The sequence below is a fragment of the Hypanus sabinus genome, chromosome 20 (genome assembly GCF_030144855.1).
Source record: "Hypanus sabinus isolate sHypSab1 chromosome 20, sHypSab1.hap1, whole genome shotgun sequence".
NCBI lineage: Eukaryota > Metazoa > Chordata > Chondrichthyes > Myliobatiformes > Dasyatidae > Hypanus > Hypanus sabinus.
In genome coordinates, this window is record NC_082725.1 from 65,856,347 (window position 1) to 65,867,376 (window position 11,030).

The 11,030-nt window shown below is 50.6% G+C and overlaps 1 protein-coding gene across 2 annotated transcripts in view; it reads right to left on the bottom strand.

The window, feature by feature from the left end:
* Positions 1-10,541, bottom strand: part of LOC132378606 (coagulation factor XIII A chain-like) — a 269,196-nt gene extending 258,655 nt beyond the window's left edge. The window contains exon 1 of one of the 2 annotated variants that reach the window (XM_059945683.1): positions 10,454-10,541. The gene's annotated coding sequence lies outside the window, so the exon portion shown is untranslated. The remainder of the gene's footprint in view (positions 1-10,453) is intronic. The other variant, XM_059945684.1, reaches the window with a different exon arrangement.
* Positions 10,542-11,030: the final 489 nt, after the last annotated feature.

Here is an 11,030-nt window from a genome sequence, read left to right on the forward strand (position 1 = left end):
GTGCCTCAGTATGGGTTTACTGTTGAAGATGTTACTCTGAGGTGCCTCAGTACGGGTTTACTGTTGGAGATGTTACTCTGATGTGCCTCATTATGGGTTTACTGTTGGTCGTATTACTTTGAGGTGCCTCAGTATGGGTTTACTGTTGGAGATGTTACTCTGAGGTGCCTCAGTATGGGTTTATTGTTGAAGTTACTCTGAGGTGCCTCAGTATGGGTTTATTGTTGAAGTTACTCTGAGGTGCCTCAGTATGGGTTTACTGTTGGAGATATTACTCTGAGGTGCCACAGTAAGGGTTTATTGTTGAATTTACTCTGAGGTGCCTCAGTATGGGTTTTTTGTTGAAGTTACTCTGAGGTGCCTCAGTATGGGTTTACTGTCGGAAATATTACTCTGAGGTGCCTCTGTATGGGTTTATTGTTGAAGTTACTCTGAGGTGCCTCAGTATGGGTTTATTGTTGAAGTTACTCTGAGGTGCCTCAGTATGGGTTTACTGTTGGAGATATTACTCTGAGGTGCCTCAGTAAGGGTTTACCTTTGGACATTTTACTCTGAGGTGCCTCAGTGTGGGTTTACTGTTGGATATGTTACTCTGAGGTGCCTCAGTAAGGGTTTACTGTTGGACATGTTACTCTGAGGTGCTTCAGTATGGGTTTACTGTTGGACATGTTACTCTGATGTGCCTCAGTATGGGTTTACTGTTGGTCGTATTACTCTGACGTGCCTCAGTATGGGTTTACTGTTGGACATTTCACTCTGAGGTGCCTCAGTATGGGTTTACTGTTGGACATGTTACTCTGACGTGCCTCAGTATGGGTTTACTGTTGGTCGTATTACTCTGACGTGCCTCAGTATGGGTTTACTGTCGGACATGTTACTCTGACGTGCCTCAGTGTGGGTTTACTGTTGGATGTATTACTTTGAGGTGCCTCAGTATGGGTTTACTGTTGAAGTTAGTGTGAGGTGCCTCTGTATGGGTTTACTTTTGGAGATGTTACTCTGAGGTGTCTCAGTATGGTTTTATTGTTGGAGATATTACTCTGAGGTGCCTCAGTATGTGTTTTCTGTTGAAGTAACTCTGAGGTGCCTCAGTGTAGGTTTACTGTTGGATGTATTACTTTGAGGTGCCTCAGTATGGGTTTACTGTTGAAGTTACTCTGAGGTGCCTCAGTATGGGTTTACTGTTGGAGATGTTACTCTGAGGTGTCTCAGTAAGGGTTTACTGTTGGAGATGTTACTCTGACGTTCCTCAGTATGGGTTTACTGTTGGAGATAGTACTCTGAGCTGCCTCAGTATGGGTTTTACTGTTGAAGTTACTCTGAGGTGCCTCAGTTTGGGTTTACTGTTGAAGTTACTGTGATGTGCCTCTGTATGGGTTTACTGTTGGACGTATTACTTTGAGGTGCCTCAGTATGGTTTTACTGTTGAAGTTACTCTGAGGGGCCTCAGTATGGATTTACTGTTGGAGATATTACTCTGAGGTGCCTCAGTATGGGTTTATTGTTGAAGTTATTCTGAGGTGCCTCAGTATGAGTTTATTGTTGAAGTTACTCTGAGGTGCCTCAGTATGTTTTTACTGTTGAAGTTACTCTGAGGTGCCTCAGTATGGGTTTACTGTTGGAGATATTACTCTGAGGTGCCTCAGTATGGGTTTACTGTTGAGGTTACTTTGAGGTGCCTCTGTATGGGTTTACTTTTGGAGATGTTTCTCTGAGGTGTCTCATTATGGGTTTACTGTTGGAGATATTACTCTGAGGTGCCTCAGTATATGTTTGCTGTTGAAGTTACTCTGAGGTGCCTCAGTATGGGTTTACTGTTGAAGTTACTCTGAGTTGCCTTACTGTGGGTTTACTGTTGGAGATGTTACTCTGAGGTGCCTCAGTATGGGTTTGATGTTGGAGATATTACTCTGATGTGCCTCAGTATGGGTTTACTGTTGGAGATATTACTCTGAGGTGCCTCAGTATGGGTTTATTGTTGAAGTTACTCTGAGGTGCCTCAGTATGGGTTTACTGTTGAAGTTACTCTGAGGTGCCTCAGTATGGGTTTACTGTTGGAGATATTACTCTGAGGTGCCTCAGTATGGGTTTATTGTTGAAGATATTACTCTGATGTGCCTCAGTATGGGTTTACTGTTGGAGATATTACTCTGAGGTGCCTCAGTATGGGTTTATTGTTGAAGTTACTCTGACGTGCCTCAGTATGGGTTTACTGTTGAAGATGTTACTCTGAGGTGCCTCAGTACGGGTTTACTGTTGGAGATGTTACTCTGATGTGCCTCATTATGGGTTTACTGTTGGTCGTATTACTTTGAGGTGCCTCAGTATGGGTTTACTGTTGGAGATGTTACTCTGAGGTGCCTCAGTATGGGTTTACTGTTGGTCGTATTACTTTGAGGTGCCTCAGTATGGGTTTACTGTTGAAGTTACTCTGACGTGCCTCAGTATGGGTTTACTGTTGGACATGTTACTCTGACCTGCCTCAGTATGGGTTTACTGTTGAAGATGTTACTCTGAGGTGCCTCAGTATGGGTTTACTGTTGAAGATGTTACTCTGAGGTGCCTCAGTATGGGTTTACTATTGAAGATTTTACTCTGACGTGCCTCAGTATGGGTTTACTGTTGGACATGTTACTCTCAGGTGCCTCAGTATGGGTTTACTGTTGGACATGTTACTCTCAGGTGCCTCAGTATGGGTTTACTGTTGGACATGTTACTCTGAGGTGCCTCAGTATGGGTTTACTGTTGGACATGTTACTCTGACGTGCCTCAGTATGGGTTTACTGTTGGACATTTTACTCTGAGGTGCCTCAGTATGGGTTTACTGTTGGACATGTTACTCTGAGGTGCCTCAGTGTGGGTTTACTGTTGGATGTATTACTTTGAGGTGTCTCAGTATGGGTTTACTGTTGAAGTTAGTGGGAGGTGCCTCTGTATGGGTTTACTTTTGGAGATGTTACTCTGAGTTGTCTCAGTATCGTTTTATTGTTGCAGATATTACTCTGAGGTGCCTCAGTATGGGTTTACTGTTGTAGATATTACTCTGAGGTGCCTCAGTATGGGTTTACTGTTGAAGTTAGTGTGAGGTGCCTCTGTATGCGTTTACTTTTGGAGATGTTACTCTGAGATGCCTCAGTATGGGTTTACTGTTGAAGTTACTCTTAGGTGCCTCAGTATGGGTTTACTGTTGGACGTATTACTTTGAGGTGCCTCAGTATGGGTTTACTGTTGGACATGTTACTCTCAGGTGCCTCAGTATGGGTTTACTGTTGGACATGTTACTCTCAGGTGCCTCAGTATGGGTTTTCTGTTGGACATGTTACTCTCAGGTGCCTCAGTATGGGTTTGCTGTTGGACATGTTACTCTGAGGTGCCTCAGTATGGGTTTACTGTTGGACATGTTACTCTGAGATGCCTCAGTATGGGTTTACTGTTGGAGATATTACTCTGAGGTGCCTCAGTATGGGTTTATTGTTGGACATGTTACTCTGAGGTGCCTCAGTATGGGTTTACTGTTGGAGATATTACTCTGAGGTGCCTCAGTATGGGTTTATTGTTGGAGATGTTACTCTGAGGTGCCTCAGTATGGGTTTACTGTTGGACATGTTACTCTGAGGTGCCTCAGTATGGGTTTACTGTTGGAGATATTACTCTGAGGTGCCTCAGTATGGGTTTATTGTTGGAGATGTTACTCTGAGGTGCCTCAGTATGGGTTTACTGTTGGACGTATTACTTTGAGGTGCCTCAGTATGGGTTTACTGTTGGACGTATTACTTTGAGGTGCCTCTGTATGGGTTTACTGTTGGAGATGTTATTGTTTGGAGTGCTCCAGGAAACATTAAACTGCTGAGTGTCGCATTGAAATTATTAGTCAATGTTTACCTAAGGGTGACACAAAAACAAAATGAACTTGTCCTGCAAATAATTATTTATTTTAACTTCTTCTTGGAAGACCTTTGGTGGGTTAAAATTAATGCTATAAATCTAATGATGCCAAATGTTCCTCTATTTTTCAATGCAGTCTTCAGGGAATCATAAATATGGAAAGTTTACACCCCAGAGGTCCTTGCACACATTACAAAATAGCTTAGTCTTATGTCGTGGAGTTTCCAACATCGCTGCTGCTCTCCCAGATGAGCTATATCTTTTTTACGCTCGATTCAATACTGAGCCCCTAAGGATAGTTGCTGATGCAACCTGCAACTTGGTCATCTCCGAGGCCAAATTCGCAAGTGTTTGCAATGAGTGGACAGTCGCAAGGCCACAGAACCGGACAGCATCCCAGGACGGGTACTCAGAGTGTGCGCAGCACAACTGGCAGGTGTGTTTACAGACATTTTTAATCTCTCCCTCTCCCAGTGTAGAGTGCCCTCCTGCTTCAAAACATCCACCGTTGTCCCTAACCCTAAAAAGACCAAGGTCATGTGTCTGAACGACTATCGCACTCACCTCAGTAATAAGCAAATGCTTTGAGAGGCTGGTCAAGGACGACATCTGCAGCAAGATACCACCCACACTGGACCCCCTACAATTCATCTACCGACACAACTGATCAACAGCTCTACACACTGCCCCTACACATCTGAAGAGGAAGAATGCTTATGTGAGAATGGTGTTCTTGGACTACAGTTCAGCATTCAACACCATAATTCCCTCCAGGCTCGACTAGAAGCTCAGATCAGAGACCTTGGCCTTTACCCTGTCTTGTTAGCTGAATCCTGGACTTCCTGTCATATCGCCAGCAGGTGGTAAGAGTGGGCTCCCTCACTTCCGCCCCCTGACCCTCAGCACAGGTGCCCTTCAGAACTGTGTACTAAGCCCCCCTGCCTTTACTCTCCATATACCCATGACTGTGTCACAACCCACAGCTCCAATCTGCTAATAAAATTTGCTGAGGACACGACACTGATTGGGCTAATCTCAAATGATAATAAGGCAGCCTACAGAGAAGAAGTCATCACCCTGACACAGTGGTGTCAAGAAAACAACCTCTCCCTCAATGTCGCAAAAACAAAGGAGATGGTTGTGGACTCCAGGAAGAATGGAGACAGGCTAACCCCTACTAACGTCAATGGATCTGGGATTGGGAGGGTGAACAACTTCCCCGGTATTAACATCACTGAGCATCTCACAAGGTCTGTATATACTGGCTGGGTGGTGAAAGAGGTACAAAGGCACCTCTTTAACCTCAGTTTAGTATGGGCCCTCAAATCCTAATGACTTTCTACAGAGCACAAATAAGAGCATCCTGACTGGCTGCATCACTGCCTGGTGTGGGAACTGTACTCCCTCAATTGCAGGATTCTGCAGAGAGTGCTGCGGACAGCCCAGCGCGTCTGTAGTTGTGAACTTCCGGTGATTCAGGACATCTACAAAGACAGGTGCGTAGAAAGGGCCTGAAGGATCATTGGGGACCCGAGTCACCCCAACAACAAATTGTTTCTGCTGCTACCGTCCGGGAAATGGTACCGCAGTATAAAAGCCAGGATCAACAGGCTCCGGGACAGCTTCTTCCACCAGGCCTTCAGACTGATTAACTCATGCTGATACAACTGTACTTCTATGTTATATTGACTATCCTGTTGTACATAATATTATAAATTACTACAATGCACATTGTGCATTTAGACAGAAACATAATGTAAAGATTTTTACTCCTCATGTATGTGAAGGACGTAAGAAATAAAATCAATTCAATTCGTTTCCAGCAGAACCGTTAATCAGTATTCCTGACTTCACAGCCCCCTCAGGTGAGATCCACTTTCTAGTGAAAATATAACTATCCAGTTACTTTGAACCTGCACCTCCAGCACTTACCTAATTGTACTTGCCACCCAATAGTACTTACACGAGGAGATCCCAACCTTTTTTATGCCATGGACCAATACCATTAAGCAAAGGGGCCCATGGACCCCAGGCTGGGAATTGAGCAAATAGTGATGAAACATATCAACTCTTTCCTGAGGAGCAACTTGGATCTGCAGACATTGGGCTCCTGGACCACATCAGTGGTGCAGTTTGGCCAGCAGTCATTGGGCTCCTGGACCACAGCAGTGGCCACAGTTTGGCCTGCGGTCATTGGGCTCCTGGACCACAGCAGTGGCCGCAGTTTGGCTTGCGGTGATTGGGCTCCTGGACCACAGCAGTGGCCACAGTTTGGCCTGCGGTGATTGGGCTCCTGGACCACGTCAGTGGTGCAGTTTGGCCTGCGGTGATTGGGTTCCTGGACCACGGCAGTGGCCACAGTTTGGCCTGCGGTGATTGGGCTCCTGGACCACGGCAGTGGTGCAGTTTGGCCTGCGGTCATTGGGCTCCTGGACCATGGCAGTGGCCACAGTTTGGCCTGCGGTGATTGGGCTCCTGGACCACGGCAGTGGCCGCAGTTTGGCCTGCAGTCATTGGGCTCCTGGACCACGGCAGTGGTGCAGTTTGGCCTGCGGTGATGGGGCTCCTGGACCACGGCAGTGGCCGCAGTTTGACCTGCGGTCATTGGGCTCCTGGACCACGGCAGTGGCCGCAGTTTGACCTGCGGTCATTGGGCTCCTGGACCACGGCAGTGGCCGCAGTTTGGCCTGCGGTGATTGGGCTCCTGGACCACGTCAGTGGTGCAGTTTGACCTGCGGTGATTGGGCTCCTGGACCACATCAGTGGTGCAGTTTGGCCAGCAGTCATTGGGCTCCTGGACCACAGCAGTGGCCACAGTTTGGCCTGCGGTCATTGGGCTCCTGGACCACAGCAGTGGCCGCAGTTTGGCTTGCGGTGATTGGGCTCCTGGACCACGGCAGTGGCCACAGTTTGGCCTGCGGTGATTGGGCTCCTGGACCACGTCAGTGGTGCAGTTTGGCCTGCGGTGATTGGGCTCCTGGACCACGGCAGTGGCCACAGTTTGGCCTGTGGTGATTGGGCTCCTGGACCACGGCAGTGGCCACAGTTTGGCCTGCGGTGATTGGGCTCCTGGACCACGGCAGTGGCCACAGTTTGGCCTGCGGTGATTGGGCACCTAGACCACGGCAGTGGCCACAGTTTGGCCTGCGGTGATTGGGCTCCTGGACCACAGCAGTGGCCACAGTTTGGCCTGCGGTCATTGGGCTCCTGGACCATGGCAGTGGCCACAGTTTGGCCTGCGGTCATTGGGCTCCTGGACCACGGCAGTGGTGCAGTTTGGCCTGCGGTGATGGGGCTCCTGGACCACGGCAGTGGCCGCAGTTTGACCTGCGGTCATTGGGCTCCTGGACCACGGCAGTGGCCACAGTTTGGCCTGCGGTGATTGGGCTCCTGGACCACGTCAGTGGTGCAGTTTGACCTGCAGTCATTGGGCTCCTGGACCACGGCATTGGCCACAGTTTGGCCTGCGGTGATTGGGCTCCTGGACCACGGCAGTGGCGCAGTTTGGCCTGCGGTGATTGGGCTCCTGGACCACGGCAGTGGCCGCAGTTTGACCTGCGGTCATTGGGCTCCTGGACCACGGCAGTGGCCACAGTTTGGCCTGCGGTGATTGGGCTCCTGGACCACGGCAGTGGCCACAGTTTGGCCTGCGGTCATTGGGCTCCTGGACCACGGCAGTGGTGCAGTTTGGCCTGCGGTGATTGGGCTCCTGGACCACGGCAGTGGCCGCAGTTTGGCCTGCGGTCATTGGGCTCCTGGACCACGGCAGTGGTGCAGTTTGGCCTGCGGTCATTGGGCTCCTGGACCACGGCAGTGGCCGCAGTTTGGCCTCCGGTGATACGGCTCCTGGACCACGGCAGTGGCCGCAGTTTGGCCTGCGGTGATTGGGCTCCTGGACCACGGCAGTGGCCACAGTTTGGCCTGCGGTGATTGGGCTCCTGGACCACGGCAATGGCCGCAGTTTGACCTGCGGTCATTGGGCTCCTGGACCACGGCAGTGGCCGCAGTTTGGCCTGCGGTGATTGGGCTCCTGGACCACGGCAGTGGTGCAGTTTGGCCTGCGGTGATTGGGCTCCTGGACCATGTCAGTGGTGCAGTTTGGCCTGCGGTGATTGGGGTCCTGGACCACGGCAGTGGCCACAGTTTGACCTGCAGTCATTGGGCTTCTGGACCACGGCAGTGGCCACAGTTTGACCTGCGGTCATTGGGCTCCTGGACCACGGCAGTGGCCGCAGTTTGGCCTGCGGTGATTGGGCTCCTGGACCACGGCAGTGGCCACAGTTTGACCTGCGGTGATTGGGCTCCTGGACCACGGCAGTGGTGCAGTTTGGCCTGCGGTGATTGGGCTCCTGGACCACGGCAGTGGCCACAGTTTGGCCTGCGGTGATTGGGCTCCTGGACCACGTCAGTGGTGCAGTTTGGCCTGCGGTGACTGGGCTCCTGGACCACGCCAGTGGCCACAGCTTGGCCTGCGGTGATTGGGCTCCTGGACCACAGCAGTGGCCACAGTTTGGCCTGCGGTCATTGGGCTCCTGGACCACGGCAGTGGCCACAGTTTGACCTGCGGTCATTGGGCTCCTGGACCACGGCAGTGGCCGCAGTTTGGCCTGCGGTGATTGGGCTCCTGGACCACGGCAGTGGCCACAGTTTGACCTGCGGTGATTGGGCTCCTGGACCACGGCAGTGGTGCAGTTTGGCCTGCGGTGATTGGGCTCCTGGACCACGGCAGTGGCCACAGTTTGGCCTGCGGTGATTGGGCTCCTGGACCACGTCAGTGGTGCAGTTTGGCCTGCGGTGACTGGGCTCCTGGACCACGGCAGTGGCCACAGCTTGGCCTGCGGTGATTGGGCTCCTGGACCACAGCAGTGGCCACAGTTTGGCCTGCGGTCATTGGGCTCCTGGACCATGGCAGTGGTGCAGTTTGGCCTGCGGTGACTGGGCTCCTGGACCACGTCAGTGGCCACAGCTTGACCTGCGGTCATTGGGCTCCTGGACCACGGCAGTGGCCACAGTTTGACCTGCGGTCATTGGGCTCCTGGACCACGGCAGTGGCCGCAGTTTGGCCTGTGGTCATTGGGCTCCTGGACCACGGCAGTGGCCACAGTTTGACCTGCGGTCATTGGGCTCCTGGACCACGGCAGTGGCCGCAGTTTGGCCTGCGGTCATTGGGCTCCTGGACCACGGCAGTGGCCGCAGTTTGGCCTGCGGTGATTGGGCTCCTGGACCACGGCAGTGGCCACACTGGCGACATTTCAGGGACTCTAATTTTCAACATTCAGTGCATGATTCGTTCCTTCTTTTTCGCACATTGGACATGTGGCTGTGTTCGTGCCGCTGGGTTTTTCATTAATTCTACTGTGTTTCCTTGTTTTGTGGCTGCCTGCAAGATGAATCTCGAAGTTGTATATGGTATACATACTTTGATCATAACTTTACTTTGAACTTTGCCCTATCATAGAACAGGAACAGGCCTTCCACACTGACGCCTGTACCAAACATGATGTTGCATTAAACTAAATCTCTTCTGCCTGTACATGTCTGTATTTTTAAAATGCCCACATTAAACTCTTCTTTAAACTCACCTCCACACTCACCTTAAATGCATGTCCTGTTGTATTTGACCTGGGGAATTAAAAGATTTGGGCTACCTTTGCCTCACATAGTTTTATAAACTTCTATCCTGTCTGCCCTCAGCCCCTGGTAGTCCAGAGCAAACATCCCTATCTTGTCCAAGCTCTCCTTACAGCGAACCTTCTCTGATTTCCTCAGCATCTTGTTTAACAGCTTTTGCACATTTTCCAAAGCCCCCATATACTTCTTGTAATGGCCGACCAGAATGACAAGCAACATTCCAGGTGCAGCCTTACCAACGGAATCTATTCCCGTCTTCATGTCAATCAACACGTTTTCATCGATGGATAAATACCGCGTATCTGCCCTTTACTCTTTGATTCGAATGAAGGGTCTCGTCGATTGGCCATTCCTCTCCCCTCCACTCCCCCCACCACACCTCAGATTCAGCCTGTCCCGCTGTTCCTTCAGCACCATATCTGTCGCGCCAGAACTGCCTGCAATACTCAAACCCTGACCCAAGAAAGGCTGAAGGAAAGTCTTGCGAATTCCCAGTGAGTGAGTGAGTGCGGAATCTCAGCCCTGTCTTCTCCGCACCAGAAAATCTATCCACTGACTTTTGAATGAAAGCTCTGACAGGGGTTGGATGAAATGCTTTTTGTTAAACAGAACTACACGGGGTTCCAGCATTCACAGGGCAGACATCGAGTTGGAACGAAGTCTGACAAACCGTGCTCAAGTTCACAGACCTGGAAGGAGGTGCCCGCCAGTGACCAAGAGACCGAGCCGACGATAAGCAGCCACAATCTCGCCACCTTCGGCGCACGGACCAGCGGAACAGCCGTAGAAACAAGACTTTTACAAACTGTCTAAAGTACCAAAGAAAAATGTAACGCTCTGCAGAATAGGATCAAACACGGAATATAATTAAACACGCCCACGGAGACAATGCGTGGACAGATCGGACACAGCGAGCCGAGGGGACTGCGGGCGTTACCTGAGTCAGAGAGAAGACGCTGCGGAATCGCCTCCGGACAAAGTTATTTGGGAACTCTGGCTGCCTTCCTTTTATACATAATCGAAAGCCAGCCCCCATCTCCGTTTCCGATCCTGTGCCTGACCACACTCTCTAATCGTGACCACATGGCCTGACAAAGCGAGGGAAATAGGAGTTAGTAATGTAGGACAGTAGGAGCTGCCCTTTCGGCCCATCGCGCCCATGTCAAACGGCACGCCGAATCTTTTCTGCCTGCGGATGAGCCAAGTCCTCCGCCCACACAAGCTTTAAACTGCCTTCTTCCAAGATGCCATCGGCTCCATCACTGCCCGCCTGAGAATGGCATTCAATTTCAATGTGCCTTTTCGTGCTATCGCTTCAAATGGTCACAAACACAATGCCCGATTTACTCCTCCTCTGTCAGGTGAGACTCTCTGCCCCCTGGAGCCTCTGCAAGGGCTCCAAACGCCCCTCACATACGGTCAGTTGGTAAATTGGCTTCTCATTGTCAGATGTAGTGCAGATTGTGCAAGGTAGATGGTGAGGCCAGGAGTCCATCTTAACAAGCAGGCAATCT